Below are 20,853 nucleotides of genomic sequence, written 5' to 3' on the forward strand. Positions count from 1 at the left end.
AGCCCTATTCATATAACATTTCAAAGCAGAAACAAAAGTACAGTTTTATACAGTTTAGGCTTGTGCTTTAAATCCAGAACACATAGATATCAATGTAGAAAGTGCTAGTGCATTATTTAGCAGAGATTTGTAAAAGAGATGTTTTTCCACCGATATAAAGAGTTACTGTTGTTGTAGGGATATTTTTTGCCATAAATTTAGTAGTACTGCTGTAAAAAAAGTAACAATATTGTTTTAAAAAAGAAGATACAGATATGTTTACACAAATTACTGGGAAACTACGTACTGTTCAATTCATTATCAAAGTACTCTGAGTTCCCATATGACGATCCATCCAACAATACAAATTCATTTGCTTTCTTCAATCTATAGCCAAAACATTTTAACCCTTCACAACCAAGTGAAGAGCTAATTTATCTGAACCTTGATTTAATAGCAAGAACTAAATTAACTTGGTTGCCAGTGACTATTAATCTCTCACTCCTGATACCATAGGGATCAAAAAAGACCAGGAACTGGGATGAAAAGCCGTAAGAAAGGGGAGGGAACACTCCAGAACACTGAAGAATGCAATAGGCAGGGGAGGCGAGTGTCAAAGAGCATGACTGAATGAAAGGGTGGGATGGGACGTGGGTGGAAGAGGAGACTAGCAATGTTAGAAATGGAATTCATTGTTGGCTCAGGAGGAAAGGCAACAGTGGGAGCAGCATTTATCAGTGAGGCTACGTTTTAACCATGAGTATTTTTAGTAAAAGTCACAGACAGGTCACGGACAGTAAACAAAAATTCACGGCCCGTGACCTGTCCATGACTTTTACTAAAAATACGAGTGAATAAAACTTGGGATGTCTGCCCGGAGGCCCCACGAGTGCTGGGGGAGGGCAGGCCAGCTGCTTGCGGTGGTAGGGGGAAGGGCAGCATGTGGCCCGAGACCCCCGCTGGTAATAGGGGAGCACGGGCAGCAGTGCGTGGCCCAGGACCCCCGCTGGTGCTGGGGGGGAGGGAAAAGGGCTTGGCGGGGCCAGCAGGCTCCCTACCTGGCTCTGCATCTCCCCCCCAGCAGCAGTAGAGTTTGGGTGTGGGACGGGTAGGAGGTTGGGGCACAGGATGGGGTGAGGCGGGATCTGGGCGGCGCTTACCTGGGGGGCTCCCTGGAAGTGGCAACATCCCCCTCGCTCAGCTGCTAGGTGGAAGCATGGCCGCCTCCACCTGCAGGCACCGCCCCTGCAGCTCCCGTTGGCCACAGTTCCCAGCCAAAGGGATGTGTGAAGCCAGCGCTCTAGGTGGAGGCAGCGTGCAGAGCTGCCTGCCCATGCCTCCGCCAACCAGCTGAGCGAGGGGTATGCAACTGCTTCTGGGGATCCCCCCAGGTAAGTGCCACCCAGAGACCGCCTCACCCTGCCCCGTGCCACACCCAAACTCTGCTGCTGGGCACAAGGGCGCAGTGGCCTGAGACTGCCCCAGCAGTGGGCAGTGCACATGATGCAGGGGCTGCCTGAGCTGCCCCTGAGCCAGGTGCACCGGCTGCTGCAGAAGTCACGGAGGTCACGGAAAGTTGTGGAATCTGTGACTTCTGTGACCTCTGTGACAAACTCGCAGCTTTAATTATCAGGTATAGGATGCTGTTGCACATAGCACAGAGAAATGGGGAGGGGAAAGAGAGGGGAAAATCAGGGTAGCTAGCAGAAGATAAAAGAAAATATACCAGGAACGGGAGTAAATCTGTTTGTCTATTGCAGCCCCTAAGAGATGTGAAAAAATTAAAGTGGAAAAAAAAGAAGATCCCCAAGCAACATGCACTATCTTTATACATTCTAGGAAATTGTGCATAGGATGGCACTACCAACACCAACCTCCGTACTGCAAATTTCTTAAACAAGAACTGATTAACTAAGCTCTTATAAGGTCAGGTAAGCAAAAAGAACTGTATCTTTGAAAACTCTCAGGCCCCTTTTCCCAAAAAAGTTAATTTAAAACAGCCTAGGTGTTTGAATTACTGACATTCAATTAAGATACACATCCCCTCTGAATCTGGCTCAGAGTAAATTAGATTCATGAGAACATAAAAATGGCCATACTGGTTCAGCACAATGGTCCATCTAACCCAGTATCCTATCTTCCAGCAGTGGTCAGTGACAAATGCTTCAGAGGAAATGAACTGAACAAGGTAATAATTGAATGATCCATCCCATTGTCCAATCCCAACTTCAGGTAGTCAGAAGTTTAGGGACACCCAAGCAGAGGGTTACATCCCTGGCCATCCTGGCTAATAGCCATTGATGGGCCTATCCTCCATGAACTTATCTAATTCTTTTTTTAACCCTGTCATACTTTTGGTCTTCACAACATCCCCTGGCAATGAGTTCCACAGTTGACTGTGTCTTGTGTGAAGAAATACTTCCTTATGTTTGTTTTAAATTTGCTGTCTATTAATTTCATTGGGTGACCCCTAGTTCTGCTATTATATAAAGGGGTAAATAACACTTCCTCATTCATTTTCTCTACATCATTCATGATTTTATAGACCTCATTCATATCCCCCAATCATCTCTTTTCAACCTGTACAGTCACAGTCTTTTTAATCTCTCCTCATAGAGAAGTTGTTCCATATCCTAATCACTTTTGTTGCCCTTGTCTGTGCTTTTCCCAATTCTAACATATCTTTTTGACTGGTGACCAGAACTATGTGCAGTATTGAAGTTGTGGCCATAACATGGATTTATGTAGTGGCATTATGACATTTTCTGTTTTATTATTTATCCCTTTCCTAATCATTCCTAACATTCTGTTCGCTTTCTTGACTGCTGCTGCATATTGAGTGTATGTTTTCAGAGAACTATCCACAAGGACTCCAAGATCTCTTTCTTGAGTGGCAACAGCTAATTTAGACCCCATCATTTTGTATTTATAATTGGGATTACATTTTCCAATTTGCATTACTTTGCATTTATCAACATTGAATTTCATCTGCCATTTTGTTGCCCAGACAACCAGTTTTGTGAGATTCCTTTCTAATTCTTCACAATCAGCTTTGGACTTAACTATCTTGAGTAATTTTATATTGTCTGCAAACTTTGCCACCTCACTGTTTGTTTACCCCTTTTTCCAGATCACTTTTTAATATGTTGAATAACACTGGTCCCCTACAAATCCTTGGAGGCCTCTGCTATTTTCCTATCCACTGTGAAAACTGACAATCTATGACTACCCTTTGTTTCCTATCTTTTAACCAGTTACTGATCCATGAGAGGACCTTCCCTCTTATTCCATGACTTCTCACTTTGCTTAACAGACTTTGTTGAGGGACCTTCTCACAGGCTTTCTGGAAGTCCAAGTACACCATATCAGTGGAATAAGTCTTGTCCACATGTTTGCTGACCTCCTCAAAGAATTCTAATAGACTGGGGAGGCATGATTTCCTTTTACAAAAGTCATGTTGACTCTTGCCCAACAAATCATGTTCACTCATAATTCTATTCTTTACTATAATTTGTCTGGTACTGAAGTTAGGATTGCCTCTGGAACTTTTTTTTAAAAAGTGGCATTACATTAACTCTCAGTGATCTAGTATAGAGGCTGATATAAGCAATAAGTTATATATTGCAGTTAGTAGTTCTGCAATTTCATATTTGAGATCCTTAAGAACTCTTAGGTGAATACCCTTTAGTCCTACTGGCTTATTACTGTTTAATTTACCAATTTGTTCCAAAACCTTCTCTACTGACAACTCAGTCTGGGACAGTGCCTCAGATTTTCACCTAAAAAGAATGGCTCAGGTGTAGGAATCTCTCTCACATCGTCTGCAGTTAAGACAGATGCAAATAATTCATTAGCTTCTCCACAATGGCCTTTTCTTCTTTGAGTGCTCCTTTAGCCCCTCGATTGTCAAGTGGTCCCACTGATTGTTTGGCAGGCTTCCTGCTTCTGATGTATTAAAAAAAAATTTGCTGTTAGTTTTTTTGGCTTTTGCAAGTTGTTCCTGAAGTGCTTTTTTGGCCAGCCTAATTATACTTTTACACTTGACTTGAGAGAATTTATATTCCTTTTTATTTTCCTCAGTCGGATTTGTCTTCCAATTTTTAAAGAAAGCCTTTTTGTCTCTAACTGCCGCTGCTTTTGTCTCTGATAGCCATGCTTTGATTTTTTTTGTTCCCTTACTGTTTTTTTATTATTTGAGGAATACATTTAATTTGAGACTCTATTATGATGCTTTTTAAAAGTTTCCATGCAGCTAACAGGCATTTCACTCTTGTGACTGTTCCTTTTAATTTCCATTTAATTAGCCTCCTAATTTTTGCATAGTTCCCATTTTTGAAGATAATGCTAGTGTGGTAGATTTCTTAGCATTTTCCCCCGTAAAAAGATGTTAAATTTAATTACGTTATGGTCACTATTAGAGTGATTCATCTATCTTCACCTCTTGGAGCAGATCCAGTCCATTTAGGACTAAATCAAGAATTGTCTCTTCACTTGTGGGTTCCAGGGCCAGCTGCCCAAGAAGCAGTAATTAACGATATGTAGAAATTTTATCTCTGCATGCCATCCTCAGGTGACACGTTCCCAGTCAACATGGGTATAATTGAAACCCCACAATATTATTGGGTTGTCTGTTTTTGTAACCTCATTAACCTCCCTAGGGATTTCACAATCACCAACACCATCTTTGTCAGGCGGTCAGTTGTACATTCCTACTGCTATAGTCTTATTATTCAAGCATGGAATTTCTATCCATAGAGATTCTCTGGTACTGTTTGATTCATTTAAGATTTTTATTATATTTGACTCTATTCTTTCACAGAGTGCCACTCTCCCACCTATGCCACCTGTTCTGTCATGCCTATATATTTTGTACTTTGATAATCAATGGGACATGGTAACATCAAAGTTCCATCAATTTTCTGTGATGCCTATTATATCAATATTCTCACTTAATTCCAGGCATTCAAGTTCACGCAGTTTAGTATTTGGACTTCTTGCATTTTTATGCAAGCGCTGATAATCTGTATCAGTATTTAGTTAGCTGTGTTCATGTGATGTAATTGGCTGGGGCTCTCTCATTTGACTGCTTTTCTTCAACTTCTACCTGTACTTAATCAACTTCTATCGTCTCCTCTTTACTAGGATATAGAGAATCCTCGTTAATAAATTCTCCCCTAAGCGATGCATCTGTCGGAACTGTACGCTCCTCAGCATTTGTTAGCTTTCCCCCAGTCCTTAGTTTAAAAATTCCTCTATGACCTTATACCAAATATTTGAATGAGCATAAAGAAAACTAAATGGGTATCCAGTACATACCAAAGAACAAGAAAAAAGTAGAATGGATGATACTTTAATTTACTCCCTCTTTCACCGTCCTGTTATTTTGTTTTTTCCTCTTTATGAGTTACTCTAGTTAGACAAGTTTTCACTCCCTTGGATTCAGTAGGCCAAATTTAAAGGCAACACACAGGGAGGAGATGCAAGTTAGTTTTGGTAGGTGGGTACCAGTCTAAGGGCATTTAATGGTATGTCTACACACTATGGAGACTATACTGGCATAGTTGTAGCTATGTTCACATAACCTTGTAGAGTACATGCAGCCTACATCCATGGAAGGGGTTTTTCCATGGGTGTTGGAACACCACGTCCTTGAATGATGGCAGCTACATCAAAGGAAACATTCTTCTACTGACGTAGCTATGTTGCCCTGGGGGTTGGAATAGTTATACCAAGATGGGGTGTTTAATAATGGTTGCTAAAAAAAATCCCCCACCATCCAAATTTATAAAAACACAAAATGACAACCACACTAACCATTGCACTTGTTCTAGTCAACATCCATCTGTCCTCTGGGAAAAAAACAGGCCCCTTTTAGAGTATTGCAAATTGGGTTCCCAAAAATCAATCCTAAATTTTGAAAATCTTGATCTAAATGAATTTGCTTCAACTATACACTTGCTTCTTGCATTCATTTCCCATTAATATCTGAATAAACAACCTTTACTGGCATAAATATTCACAGAAAAGGTGTCAAAGTCACATGGACAAATATTAGCAGAAATTAAGTATTTGCATCAGAAGTCCTTGCATATGCCAGGAAAGGTCATGTGACTTATCTGATTACTCACAGCTGACCAATGCAGTACAATCCACAATGTATTTTTAAATAACCTCAAGAAAGTCGTAATCTTCTTGCTGATATTAAACCCGCAGAAACAACAGCTAACCTTGTTGTGTAATTTGTTATAGATTATTCTCCATGATCTAGTTTTCTGAGACTGTTGGAAAAGGACTGAATGGACATGGAGATTAAACTACGCTAACACGTGCTGTGTCCAGGTTGTGTGAGTCAAGTTAGAGCATCATCTGACAAGGATAAAGAATCACAGAAAGTGTCACTTCTAACACTGAACAAGGAATTTTATTAGCAAAGCCTATTATTCCCAAGGCTACTCCATCTCTCTCTGCAATATTCAAGAGTTTCTGCCTAGAACTTTCCCCATGCTCTCACTGATGGGCTTCCTGCTGTGTTTTTAAAAACAGGATACCTACTTTCACAGAGGGTTATGTAAAAACTCTTTTCCTTTACTTATGAAGCCCTGGTATAGTGCTGCCAACTCTCACTATTTTATCGTGACTCATAATATTTAGTGTTATTCTTAAACACCCAGCTTCTGGAGTCATACAAGTATGTGAGAACTTGAGCTTTCATTTTAAAAAAAGAACGAAATAGTATGTTTCAAGTTCTCAGAGTTGCAGAGAAAAGCTTGCAAATGTGACCCCAATGTATTCTAAAGGTTCAAAAATCAGAAGGCAAATAAAAAGAACCAAAATGGTGGGTTGTTTATTTTTTTAAATCTCATGATTTCTAAGCCAGTCTCATGGTTTTTGCATGCCTGACCCCTTATTTTCCAATGCTTGTGGTCAGGGCCGGCTCTACACTTTTTGCCACCCCAAGCAGTGCACCAGATTGCCACCTGAAGAAGGAAGCTGCCACCAAATTGCTGCCGTGGGACTATGAGGTTACAAGCTGCCACTGAATTGCCGGGTTGCGGCAAAAAAAACCCATGCCGCCCTAACGACGCACGGACTGCCGCTCCTTTAAGATTGCTGCCCCAGGCACCTGCTTGGAATGCTGGTGCCTGGAGCCAGCCCTGCTTGGGGTTTGATAGTACTGGTCATCTGTCAACAATTGCGAATGCCAACTAATCTGCTAAGCAGAGTTAGAACCGTAACTGGAAACTATTAATAATAAAGCTCCTTACAGAAATAACTGTTTATTAAGATAGAAGAGACGTTGGGGATCAGATCCAGGAGCAGAGCCATGCAGGTAAGCTGGCACTGCCATTGTTATGCCATCCCTATTCAGAAAGCACTACTATTTCTGGGGCAGTCAGGCTTGAACCTTTCACAAACAGTATAGCTACTTTTAAAGAATTAATGTTACAGTACTTCTATATGAATGAATGAATTAGTGAGTGTGTGCATTTTTACAAATGTAGTGTTGGACCTTCAGAACACTTAACTCTGTCTCAGTTCCTACACAGTAAAATCAGTTTAAGAAGCGGTCTTACATCAAATAGTAAACTTCTATTTCAGTGTCCACAGAAACCATTGAAAGTTGTTTTTGTGGAGGAAGGGCAGCAGAACCAAGTCAAAACTGGTAGTGGTGTGACAGTAATAGCAGAAACTGACACCCTTGTCTTAGTGTTACTGCTAAGAATAAAAGTGGCTTTTGTCTTGCTATGGCACCTACTATACAATACTTGAGGTTCAATGGTTAACTGGAATTTCAGCAGAAACCCAAGCTATGCTGTTCCATCTTGACCTTTACTACTGATTTAACAGTAGGCTTTGCCTCCATCATTAGCTTGGATGCTGTTGTTAAGGCTATCTGAGTCACATTGGCCTATATAAACTCCAATGACTCACCAGAAAAACACCCCCATAGACTCAGAGCAGGAAGATCTTAATATATAGTCCGGAACAACTCTGCTGTCTCCCATTGTCTACAGCCAAGCTCTACGATATAACCGCATTTGCTCCAACCCCTCAGACAGAGACAAACACCTACAAGATCTCTATCAAGTATTCTTACAACTACAATACCCACCTGCTGAAGTAAGAAACAGATTGACAGAGCCAGAAGAGTACCCAGAAGTCACCTACTACAGGACAGGCCCAACAAAAAAAATAACACAACGCCACTAGCCATCACCTTCAGCCCCCAACTAAAACCTCTCCAACGCATCATCAAGGATCTACAACCTATCCTGAAAGACGACCCATCACTCTCACAGATCTTGGGAGACAGGCCAGTCCTTGCTTACAGACAGCCCCCCAACCTGAAGCAAATACTCACCAGCAACCACACACCACACAACAGAACCACTAACCCAGCAACCTATCCTTGCAACAAAGCCCGTTGCCAACTCTGTCCACATATCATATCATCAGGGGACACCATCATAGGGCCTAATTACATCAGCCACACTATCAGAGGCTCGTTCACCTGTGCATCTACCAATGTGATATATGCCATCATGTGCCAGCAATGCCCCTCTGCCATGTACATTGGTCAAACTGGACAGTCTCTACGTAAAAGAATAAATGGACACAAATCAGACGTCAAGAATTATAACATTCAAAACCAATTGGAGAACACTTCAATCTCTCCGGTCACTCGATTACAGACCTGAGGGTGGCTATCCTTCAACAAAAAAAACTTCAAAAACAGACTCCAACGAGAGACTGCTGAATTGGAATTAATTTGCAAACTGGATACAATTAACTTAGGCTTGAATAGAGACTGGGAATGGATGAGTCATTACACAAAGTAAAACTATTTCCCCATGTTATTTCTCCCCCCCACCCCACCCCCCACTGTTCCTCAGATGTTCTTGTTAACTGCTGGAAATGGCCTACCTTGCTTGTCACCATGAAAGGTTTTCCTCCTTCTCCCCCCACTGCTGGTGATGGCTCATCTTAAGTGATCACTCTCCTTACAGTGTGTATGATAAAACCCATTGTTTCATGTTCTCTGTGTGTGTATATAAATCTCCCCACTGTATTTTCCACCAAATGCATCCGATGAAGTGAGTTGTAGCTCACAAAAGCTTATGCTCAAATAAATTTGTTAGTCTCTAAGGTGCCACAAGTACTCCTTTTCTTTTTGCAAATACAGACTAACACGGCTGCTACTCTGAAAGCTGTTCATACAGTATGAATACTTCTATACCAAGCAGTCAACTGCTGCTATTACACAGCTAAATATAGCTAACAATAGATATAATGACAGGTTTCAGAGTAGCAGCCGTGTTAGTCTGTATTCGCAAAAAGAAAAGGAGTACTTGTGGCACCTTACAGACTAACAAATTTATTTGAGCATAAGCTTTCGTGAGCTACAGCTCACTTCATCCGATGCATCCGATGAAGTGAGCTGTAGCTGACGAAAGCTTATGCTCAAATAAATTTGTTAGTCTCTAAGGTGCCACAAGTACTCCTTTTCTTTTTGCGAATAGATATAATGGACTGACAACTGAAGGTCTTCTTAAACAGCCAATCTGTTATTCTTTAAAACAATGACAACCAAGTTTCTTTTGGTGTAGTTCACCTAATACATATGAATTCTTTTCTCTCAAATATATTGAAGATTTCAAAACAAACATAAATTTTTAAAATCTTTCTGTGCTTTATAACTTCCAACCAATCTTTCTCTGATGTGTGCATAGAATAAAAACATCATTCTGATCTAAAACATATGGAAAGTTTCTGTTTCAATGGCCATAGGGGCAATTCTACAATGTCATGCACAAATTTGAAATTTATTAAATGTACTTCACAATGGATGGTGAATAAAAACCAATAATGATAGTTAGCACTTAGAGTCAATATGAGAACCTAGATAAATTTATAAGCCAGGATTTTCAGAAGTGACTAGCAATTTTAGGTGCCCAACTTGAGATAATTTAAAACTCCTGATTTTCAAAGAGAAGGTGCTCAGCAGTCTCTAAAAATCAGGCCCCTTTAGGGTGTTTCAAATTGAGCATCCAAAAATTCAAGTACCCCAAATGACTTTTGAAAATCATTATAATAGATTATATTGCACTTTTCATTTTTATATCTCACAGTACTTTATAATGGTGGGTAAACATCATTAACTTCATTATACAGATGTGGAGAACTGGGGCACAGAGTAAAGTAATTTGCCCATGCAAGTCAATGGCAGCACCAGGAATAGAACCCCCAGTTCAGTCGGATAATGGATCGTGTCAGAGGAGGGAAAAACTGTGTAAGCTCTTTGGAGCAGGTACCATTTTTCTGTTCTGCTTGTACAGTGCCTAGCACCTGGAGGACTTGGCACAATGGTGGTCATGGAGCTCCTAGGTGCAGTGCAAAGAAGAAAAAATAATAAATTTCAGAATTACTGTTAAAGAATAGAAATACACACTTTAGCTATTTACGTTTCTAACACTGGCAACATCGGGTGTTAGTATATTACGTTTCCTGTGCTTTGTGAATGGTGGGGGCATGTATATAAATAAAAATTCAAAATCTACAGAGTAAGTTATTATGAAGATGAAGCCAGCTAATGAAAGCCATCTTCCTCTTTGAGGGGGCCTATGGCATCAGCTTACACCACTCCTGCCAGTCACACAACAATCTTGAGGAAGCACCAGGAAGGCAAGCTCCTTTTTCCTGTCTTTAAAACTTGAGCCACAGAGCCAGAGGGTAAGTCTACGCTGCAGTTACAAACCCAGGGCTGGCCCAGGGGACTCAGACATTTGAGCTTGGGCTGCAGTCTGAGCTCTGGGGCTTTCCCACCTTGCAGGGTCCTAGACCCTGGGCTCCAGCCCAAGCCCGAATGTCTACACTGCAATTAAACAGCCCCTTAGTCTGAGCCCTGCAAGCCCAACTCAGCGGGCACAGGTTTTAATTGTAGTGTTGACATACAGGGAGTTTGTTTCTGCAGGACCACTTGAGAGGCCATGCAACTCATTGTTTCCAGTTAGAACAGGGGTGGGCAAAAAACTGGCCTGCGAGCTGCACCACGCAGCTAGGCCCTGCTCTGGTGCTCCAGCCGGGGCGCAGGGTTGGGGGCCACACGACGTGGCTCCGGGAAGCCACGGCATGGCCCGCTCTGGCTCCAATGGGAGCTGCAGGGATGGTGCTTGTGGATGGGGCAGCGTACAGAGCCATCTGGCCGCACCTCCGTGTAGGAACCGGAGAAGGGACATGCCACTGCTCCTGCACCCCTGCCCCAGCCCTGATCCCCCTCCAGCCCTCCAAACCCCTTGGTCCCAGCCCAGTGACCTTCCTACACCCCAAACTCCACGTCCCCAGCCCCATCCCAGAGCCCGCACCCCCTCCCATAACCCAAGCTCAATTTTGTGAGCATTCATGGCCTACCATACAATTTCTATTCCCTGATGTGGCCCTCGGGCCAAAAAGTTTCCCCACCCCTGAGTTAGAAAGTAATTGCCCATCAAACCTTGTTAAAGAACACCTGAGTAGAATTTTTTTTCAATTAAAAATTTATATGTTTTAAATAAAGCAATTCCTTCCCTACTTTATTCATGCTTTAATAACACAAATGATTTTGGAGAAGATATTATTTCATAGGTCACTGGGAAATCCTCTACTTGTCATCCAGATTGATAGTGTGTGTGATGGGGGAGGGGATTGAAGTGTGCAGTGATGCCCAGATATTTAAGAACATCCACTAGTTTTGAGTACCTCCATTTTTGGATGCACACCTTGAGACACCTAGAACCTGATTTGCATAGATTCTGAGCACCCACAATTCCAGTGAAAGTTAATGAAAGGTGCTGGGGCTCAGTGTCTTCCTGGGAAACAAACAACAAACAAATAAATCCATCCTACTATTCAAGGGGATACTCCAGAATATATGAAGGCACCCAAAATTAGTGGACACTTTTGAAATTTTGGGGTTCAACCTCTCCCCCAAGTCCATATGAACTGACAAAGAGAAGAGAATGAATGAAATATATTTGTATTAATTCCTTTTCTTGCTAGTCCCTGAAATTCCAACAACATCTAGCAGAAGGAAAGGGGAAGGTATGTTGCAATTATCTTGATACAGAATATTTATGAATAGCTGTTCAATTTAGCAAATTATAAATTGCATAAAAAAGTAAAGGTTCGTTAAATAGGTGATCACCAATGCTGGTAATCTATGGAAAAATGTTACCTGCATCATAAAATTAAAGCATAGACTGTGTATGCTAAACTAACTGTTCAATCATGTATTTAGCTGTGACACTTTGAGTACATTTCCCAAATCTGAAGAGCTTTGTGTAGCTCGAAAGCTTATCTTTTATTGGACCAACTTCTGCTGGTGAGAGAGACATTACCTCACCCATCTTGTCTATCATAGGAAAGCACACATTACAAATTTCTGAGAAGTGACTTAAATTAAATCAGACTTGTACATTAATAATTTTGGCCCTGTGGAACTTCACAACAATTATCAACTTAGACAGCGAAACTCATTTCCTTTATTTAGGAGGCTACACTCTGCTGACCTGAGACAACAACAATAGTTTTTTGTTTTTTTCTTCCTTCTTTTGAAACTTGCTAGCTGATTGTTTCAATTTTATTTATTTATTATTAAAATCACATTTGGTTAATATGGCTCATCACTCTTAATTTGTCCTCTCCTCTTTGAAACTGCGTACTGAGTAAGCTCACTATTTAGAGCAATTACACTTATTAGCTCCAATGCCTTGCCAGCTTTCCAAACTCCTTATTCACTTCAGAAAATAACCAAGGATCTTCAAACAAACAAACAAAATTGTTCAGGATGCAAGACAATACTCCAAATACTCAATAGCACTTTACCCTGATTTTTTTTTTTTCATTCTGGCTTTAAAAGAAATCATAAATTAAAAGATACAGAATTGCAGCATAGGTCAGAAAGGGGTGTGGGCAGAAAACATTCAAAATACATCAGTGGGATAAGGAAGATTTAAAATTTAGATCAGAGATTACATTAGAGTGGGCTGAGGTTGTCTTTTCCGTAACACTTCAATATGTTGTCTGTGCGCGTGTGCACACACACAGAAACACACACAGAAGCACAAAATATGAGCACCAAAACAAGGTGTACCTTTAAATGGTCTTTGAATTCTTCAAACCCAAACATTCCAAATAAGTTATTTTAAGACCATGATGTTCCAGTACCTTAATATAGTTTTTCCTCCCTTTCAAGTGAGTTAAAGTCTTGAGAGAGCTGTAACTTAAAAGACTGCAGAGTTCTCCCTTTAGAACATGTCAGATTAGTCAGTGCTTCATTAATGTACAAACACAGTTCCCAAGCTGTTCTTTTCAATAACACTTACAGCTGTTTCCTTGCCAAGTAAACCCATTAACAAGTGAAAGGCGAATGTACAAGAACAACTAACATTTGTTAAATAAAAGCAGATATTGATTTTCTTACCTTACAATTAGGAATATACATACATACATGCATATATATATATATATATATATATATTTGCAAGAGGCAAAAAAATAAAAATAAAAAATAAACCACCCCACGTTTGCTGAAGTACTTTAGCAGGCCATGCTCAAACCCCTGCTCCACAGGGAATTAGCCATCACATTCCAGCCATGTCATCAGAACAATGAAAGGTGAATGTTGTGCAAAACAGCTTGGGACCACTCACTGATGATGTCATCCCTCCCTTATATGGTTCATTATTGTGCAGATTTACTTTGGTCAGTGAGAAGGGGTGGAGTCCAGTGACTCTGGAAGGGAAGGCAGTTCTTAGGAAAAGAAAATAAACTGGCTGCAGAAAGGCTTAGTAAAATGCATAATCTATTCTAGATGGGGGGAAAACTGCATCCCTTCCATCCTCCCCTCACTTTTTTCCCTTTCAGAAAAACTGGATTCCAGCCAATTCTATTCAGCATGGCTGAATGCAAGTAGCAATCACATTAGCGGAAGATGCAGCATTCTGAACTGAAGTTAGCCAGGGTTTAGGTAAACAATTGATCCATATACAGAATTCCATCCAAAATACAACACAACTAATGAATAGCAAGCAACTTTTAAGTTACCTTTTCTTGCAGTTGCTTTCTTGGAAGTTATCTTTAGCAAAAATGGATATGAATAAGCTCTCCACACTGACCTGATGCTTCTGAATTTAAATCAGTTTAACTATCGTCAGGGTTTGCTTTTGTCAGCATTCTGCTATAATCCCATCTCCCCTCTTTCCCCCCTCTCCCCGCCACGGCCCCGGATTATTATTAACAGCTTCCCACCCTCTACCACCAGGTTTATAATTTAGCAGTTATAAGATATTCATTTGAAATCAGGGAGCATCTACAAGTTATGTTCTTTTAAATTAAACAAATATGCACCAAAGAGAAGTTTACAAGGCTGAGTTGCCACTTTTGTTTTTTTAGCTGAAGAAAAGCTTGAGGTGGTTTTTTTTCGGGGGGGCGAGGGGGAGTTGGTTAAAGTTAACAGTCATACTCTTGTTGATGATTTATTGACCCTATGGTCCATTCATAAAGAGATTTATATACTTATGCAAATAAAGGAAATCTATTGCTGCCCCCTCCCCAAAACAATAAACTTGCTTGTTTGTTTTTAAAAGCACATGCATGGCATGTCACAAGAAACAGTAACAGGACAAAAAGAACAAGGAGTTCTTGTGGCACCTTAGAGACTAACAAATTTATTTAAGCATAAGCTTTCGTGGGCTAAAACCCACTTTATCGATGCATGCAGTGGAAAATACAGTAGGAAGATATATATATACACACACACAGAGAACATGAACAAAATGGGTGTTGCCATACACACTATAATGAGAGTGATCAATTAAGGTGAGCTATTATCAGCAGGAGGAAAAAAAAAACACCTGACAATAGCTCATCCACTCTGAAACCAGTGACAGGACAGAAGAGCATAGTATTGCCAACCCCCAGTGTTTAAAAATCATGACTCAAGCTCCTCTCCCCCTCCAACAATTGAGATTTTTGTGTCCTTTTTAGATGCCTCTATGCTGTGTTTGGGTCACCTTTTAAAGCTTTATTTCTATACAAGCCCGAGGACTAGAAACTTTTTACTTTTTGAATAAGAGACTTTCAGATTTTCATTAATCACAGGATTCCAGAAGCTGGACTTTTAAGAAATAAAATCAAATATATTGTGAGATGGAAACACTGCAAGCACTCTATTATTATACGTAAATATTGTTAAGGTTGCAACGTCAAGCACTCAAAAATTAGAAAATTCCAGAGTAAAGGTTGCCTGTGCAACCATAATTCAGCTGCTTTGTGAGTATGTATTATGATACAGCCTTTAATTACATGATCACATACTTTTTTCCTTCAGGACCCCTGCCTTGTTCAGTGCACAGAAAGGCACTGCTCTAGACATGAAGCATGGCTGTGCAGTGAAAGAGATTGTTGTAGGACCCCGGCTTCGTATGTTTCAGAAGTTGGAAGGTATATAGCGAATGAGGCAGGGGACTGCAGGAAAATAAAGTTCAGTCTTATGGTTTAAGGCAAGTAAATGCTTCCATGGAGAATATTAGATTCTATCTGTGCCTCTGCCACAAAGTTCTTATGTGATGCTGGGAAAATCACTTCAAAACAAACTTTTCACAGGTGGTCACTAATTGTGTGTGCCTCATTTTCTGTGTTCCCAACTTGACAAGTGCTGAGCACTCACATCTGCAACTGAAATCAATGGGAGTTGCAATTTAAACATGTAAATGCTATAGAATGTGAAGTACTCTGAAAAATCAGGTACTAGCCATCTCAAATTGGGCACCAAAATTAGCGGATACTTTTGACCTTAATCTCTCTGTGCCAAAGTTCCCTATCTGTAAAAAGGGGATAATAATACCAAAATTTCTCATAGGGCTGTTGTAAAAATAAATTCATTAATATTTGTTATGTAATCTGATACTATAGAAAAGCCTTCAGAGCAGGGTTTGAATAGTGTACAGTAAATAAGGCCTGGAACCACACTTAGAACAATGAGGAGAAAACATAATATGAATAGCTGATCAATAATGAGTACGATCCATCCTATGCACTGAATGAGTTTGGGGGCCTGTGAAAAAAATTACGTGATCATGTAATTAAAGACTGCATCATAATGCATAGATACTAGGAAGCCAAATGAAGATTACCCTTAATTCTGGCATTTCCAAATGTTTGAGTTTTTGACTTTGCAACCTTAATAAATGTTCACTTAATGTAGTTTTTGTGTAAGTTCCTAGGTTTGTTAAAAAGCAAACTGACAACAGAAATTACATTATGTGGTATCATACGGACATCCACAGGGATCATCAGCAGGGTTGGAACCTTTAGATCCACCAGACAGACTTCTGCCTCTTGAACTAATGGAGTAGTTGATAGCAGCAGCATGTTGTTATCCTCTTTATGGACCAACACTAGAGACAGATGGAACACTTTGGCAGTGTATTTCACGGATATTTGCAGACAGCCATGAGCAGCAGGTATAAGAGACTTGGGGAGGCTACGCCTCCCGAATGGTGCAAGAAATGCTGGATGGCCTGCCATCTTTGGAGTGCCACCACCGGCTGCTCCCAAGAAGTGTGGGGGCTATCGGCACCCAGACGACGGACCCGCCTGCGCTCCAACTCGAGGTCCCCTTGCCGCTCGGCCTCTTCCCCTGTGGCCCCACCTGCCCTGTATTTCTTCCCGCCCATACTCCACCTCTTCCCCCAAGGCCATCTCACTACCTGCCACTCACTCCTCTCTACCTGCTCCCCTCATCGCTTCTGCTTATGACAGGAAGGGGTAGAAAGGAGCAAGTGGCAGGGGACTCAGGGGAGACAGCAGAGAGGAACGAGCAGTGGATGGGTAGGGGGAGTCAGGGGAAGGGGCAGAGAGGAACCAGCAGTGGACAGGTGAAGAGGGCATCAGGGAAAGAGGTGGAGTGGGGGCAGAAAGAGGCAGAGCAGGGCGGAGTTTTGGGCAGAGTGAGAGGCAGGGCCATGGTCTGGGTGCGGATGGCCCCTCCCACTTCCAGGGAGCTTCTGGAGCTCCCGCCCAGTCTCCCCATATGCAAGAGTCACACACCACTTGTGCAGACAGCAGAGGAATGGTGAGACTCAGGAATCTTGGGCTACGTTCTATGCTCTGAAGAGAAGTGTGTGCTAGTGGGCACAGAGTCTATTTCTCATTTCCCCCAAGGGTGACCCCTTCTTCTCCATTCTTTCTAACCTGTCCTTGTCCCAGTCCTGCCTCGTCCCCACCCCTGACTCCTCATCCAAGTTCCATTTTCCTCACCTGGCCAGTCCCGGTCTCTATTCCTCAGGCTTTTCATCCCAGTCTCAGTATTCTGGGTCAGCAAATCCTAGTCTTGCCAGTTGTGACTTGCCCCTTGGACTCCCCATTCCAGTCCCAGTATTCACACCTCAACTCCTCCCCCCCGCCATTACCCAGCCATTCTCAGTTCCCCACTTCATTTCATCTCTTTCTCTCCTTCAACCTGGCCCCCAATTGTCCCTCCCCAACCCATAATCCTCATCCCCACTGCCTCATAGTCACAATCTCCTTGTCTCAGTGTCCACCTCTTCCAACTCCCTCTCCCTTGCCCACCCAGCCCCACTTCTCTCCTTCCCAACCCTTCCCGCCCCTCATCAGATTTGACTCCTCACCCCTATCTTATGTCTGACTCCCGACCCCTAGCTCAGTCCCAGTATCCTGGCCCAGCCAGTCCCAGTTTCCACCGCAGTTCCGCCTTTTCCTCAGTCTTTTACTAGCTCCCAGTCCCATCCTCACTAGCCTCATTTCCCTCCCTGGCTCCCAGTCCCACCCCCTCTGCAACTCTCAGTATCAGTTTCCCTCTTCAAAGTCAAAATCTCAGCCTCCCCACCCTGTCCCCAAGGATGAAGCTAATCACACACAGAGACTACCAGTGCAGATCCAGCTCTCTTGTTCTGGCTCATTCAATCAGGCAGCTTCCTCCGCCACACTGCCTGAGCTGGGGGTCGTGTGTGTCTGTGTCTGTCTGTGTCTGTCTGTCTTTGAAAGCACAGGAGAGACAGGCTCTCTGCTTACAGGGAAAGTCCTGCCAGCCCTGGGCTGTAGCTTGTCAAGTGGTCATGGAATCTTTGGGGACATTTAGCTGCTCAAATCTAAGGTGTTTTTAACACGTGCAAACTGTGATTTTTCAGAGGCTTAGAATAAGCATTTGGGCAGATTTTCACAGGGATGGCACAAGGCACATCCCTGATATAAAGGGCACTTCCCTGCCAAATTTCAAGTCCCTGCTGCAAGACCGCTAGAGCCTTGCAAAGAAGAGGTCACCAAAATTTTGTAACATGGGCAAAACAATGTGTTTTCCCTAGCCTCATTCTTGGAGACAGCTGAACAGTTTGAGCTAAAATAAAAGAGAGAGAGATCAGCCTAAAATAGATATGTGACATGGAAAATTTCAGCCCCAGCAGTTAATGTTTGGGAAAGTTAAATAACAACACCTATGTCTTCCGTAGCTCTTTTCATCAGTCGACCTCAAAGCACTATACAAAGGAGGTAAGCAACATTATCCCCATTTTACAAATGAAGAAACTAAGGCACAGAGCAGTGAAGTGATTTGCCTAAGGTCGCCCAGCAGGCCCGTGGCCAAAATGGAAATAAAATCCTGGTCTCCTGACTCCCAGTCCAATGTGCTACCCACTAGTCCATACTGCCTCCCTATAAACAACTGAAAACAAGGTCTTATAATGGGAAGTGTCAGGCAACCTTTATAGCAGGTGGTGCTTCCACCCCTCCTATGTATTATTTGTATTGCTGTAGTACCTAGGAGCCCAAGTTATGGACCAGAACCTCTTTGTACTTGGCCCTGCCAAACTCTTTTTTGTGTATTGACCTAGAGTCATGGGGCACATTAATGCGAAGAAATTTCACCTTGTAAAGTTTAAGATACTGATACGTCAACTGTATTTGCATATTCATTTTAGGCCCATATTCAGGGCCAAAATGCCCTGACTGCACTTTTTAGTAGCTCCACACACAGTTCCAACTGATTGCCATATTTAGGGGTCAGGAAGCAATCTTCTCCCGGGTCAGAGACCATGGGGTTTTTTTGCCTTCCTCTGCAGCATGATGCATGGGTCACTTGCAGATTTAATCTAGTGTAAAAGGTGAATTCTCTGTAACTTGAGGTCTTTAAATCATGATTTGTGGACTTCAGTAACCCAGCCAGAAGTTAGGGGTCTATTACAGGAATGGGTGGGTGAGATTCTGTGACCTGCAATGTGCAAGAGGTCAGACTAGATGATCATTATGGTCCCTTCTGCCCTTAAAGTCTATGAGTCAGTGTATGTCTGTTTCAAAGGGTGTCTCTGTTCTCATGCTGGGTTTTAGCCAGCATAACTCTAGGCATATCCCCTAGAAATCTGGAGGGAGACAGTGGGGTTGGAGGCCTGTGTATAGCAGGATTTGGGTTAGAGTGTGAGTGGGGCTGGGGCCCTAGAGTGTTAGAAAAAGCAGCACACAGCAAGGGATGGGTCGTGAGCAAGAGAAGCTGAAGTGACCCGCAGAAGTAAGAGGTCAGGAAGGGAGAGAGGAAGGAAACTGGAGAGGCGCACGCGCACATACACACACAACGGAAAGAAAGATAATATCAGTGAGGCTGGAGAATAATGAATCCAAAATACTGGAAAAAGGAGGCAAATAAAAAGAAATAGAGAGAGAGAGAGGGATGAAGCTGGAAGGAGGGAGAAAAGAAAATGACAAATAAGGATGATGGAATCAAATAGAAAAACAAGAATGTAACTATGTATGCAGAGTCAGAGATTCCAAGGTGAGAGGAGACCATTGTGATCATCTAGTCTGACCTCCTCTATAACACAGACCATAGAACTTCCCCAAAATAATATCCTTTTAGAAAAACATCCAATCTTGATTTTAAATTTGTCATTGATGAAGAATTCACCACGACCCTTGGTAAATTGTTCTAATAATTAATTACTCTCACCATTACAAATGTACACCTTATTTCCAGTCTGAATTTATCTAGTTTCAAATTCCAGCCATTGAATCATGTTATACCTTTCTCTGCTAGACTGAAGAGCACAATACATATTTGTTCCCCATGTAGCTATTTATAAACTGTAGTAAAGTCACACTTTAATCTTCTTTTTGTTAAGCTAAATAGATTGAAAAACTCAAGGAGCTCACTTACAAGGCATGTTTTCTAACCCTTCAATCATTCTCATAGCTCTTCTCTGAAACCTGTCTAATTTATCAACATCCTTCTTGAACTGTGGGTGCCAGAACTAGATACAGTCTTCCAACAGCAATCACACCAGTGCCAATACAGAGGTAAAATACCCTCTTTTCTCCTCAAGATTCTCCTGTTTATGCATCTCATGATCACATTAGCTCTTTTGGTCACAGCATCACAGCGGGAGCTCATGTTCAGCTGATTATCCACCATGACCCCAAATCTTTTTCATCAAAGTCACTGCTTCAAAAGATGGAGTCCTATATCCTGTAAGTATGACCTACATTCTTTGTTCCCAGATATATACATTTACATTTAGCCATTGATAAAAATGCTAAATAGAGGAGGACCAAGAAGTGATGCCTGCAAGACATCTGGAAGCAAACCCACTTGATGATGATTCCCTGTTCACAGTTACATTTTGAGACCTATTAGTCAGCCATTTTTAGTCCATTTAATGTATGCCAGGTCAATATTATATCATTCTAGTTTCTTGAATCAAAATGTCATGCAATAACAAGTCAAAAACCTAACAGAAGTATAAGTATATTATGTCAATAATATTACCTTTATCAACCAAACCTGTAATCTCATAAAAAAATATCAAATTAGTTTGACAGGATCTATTTTCC

General features: G+C 41.8%; 1 protein-coding gene across 1 annotated transcript in view; it reads right to left on the reverse strand.

Annotated features, from left to right (window-relative positions):
• FILIP1 (filamin A interacting protein 1) overlaps positions 1–20,853 on the reverse strand; it is a 158,871-nt gene that overhangs the window by 19,127 nt on the left and 118,891 nt on the right.

Source organism: Dermochelys coriacea, chromosome 3 (assembly GCF_009764565.3).
Source record: "Dermochelys coriacea isolate rDerCor1 chromosome 3, rDerCor1.pri.v4, whole genome shotgun sequence".
Taxonomy (NCBI): Eukaryota; Metazoa; Chordata; order Testudines; family Dermochelyidae; genus Dermochelys; species Dermochelys coriacea.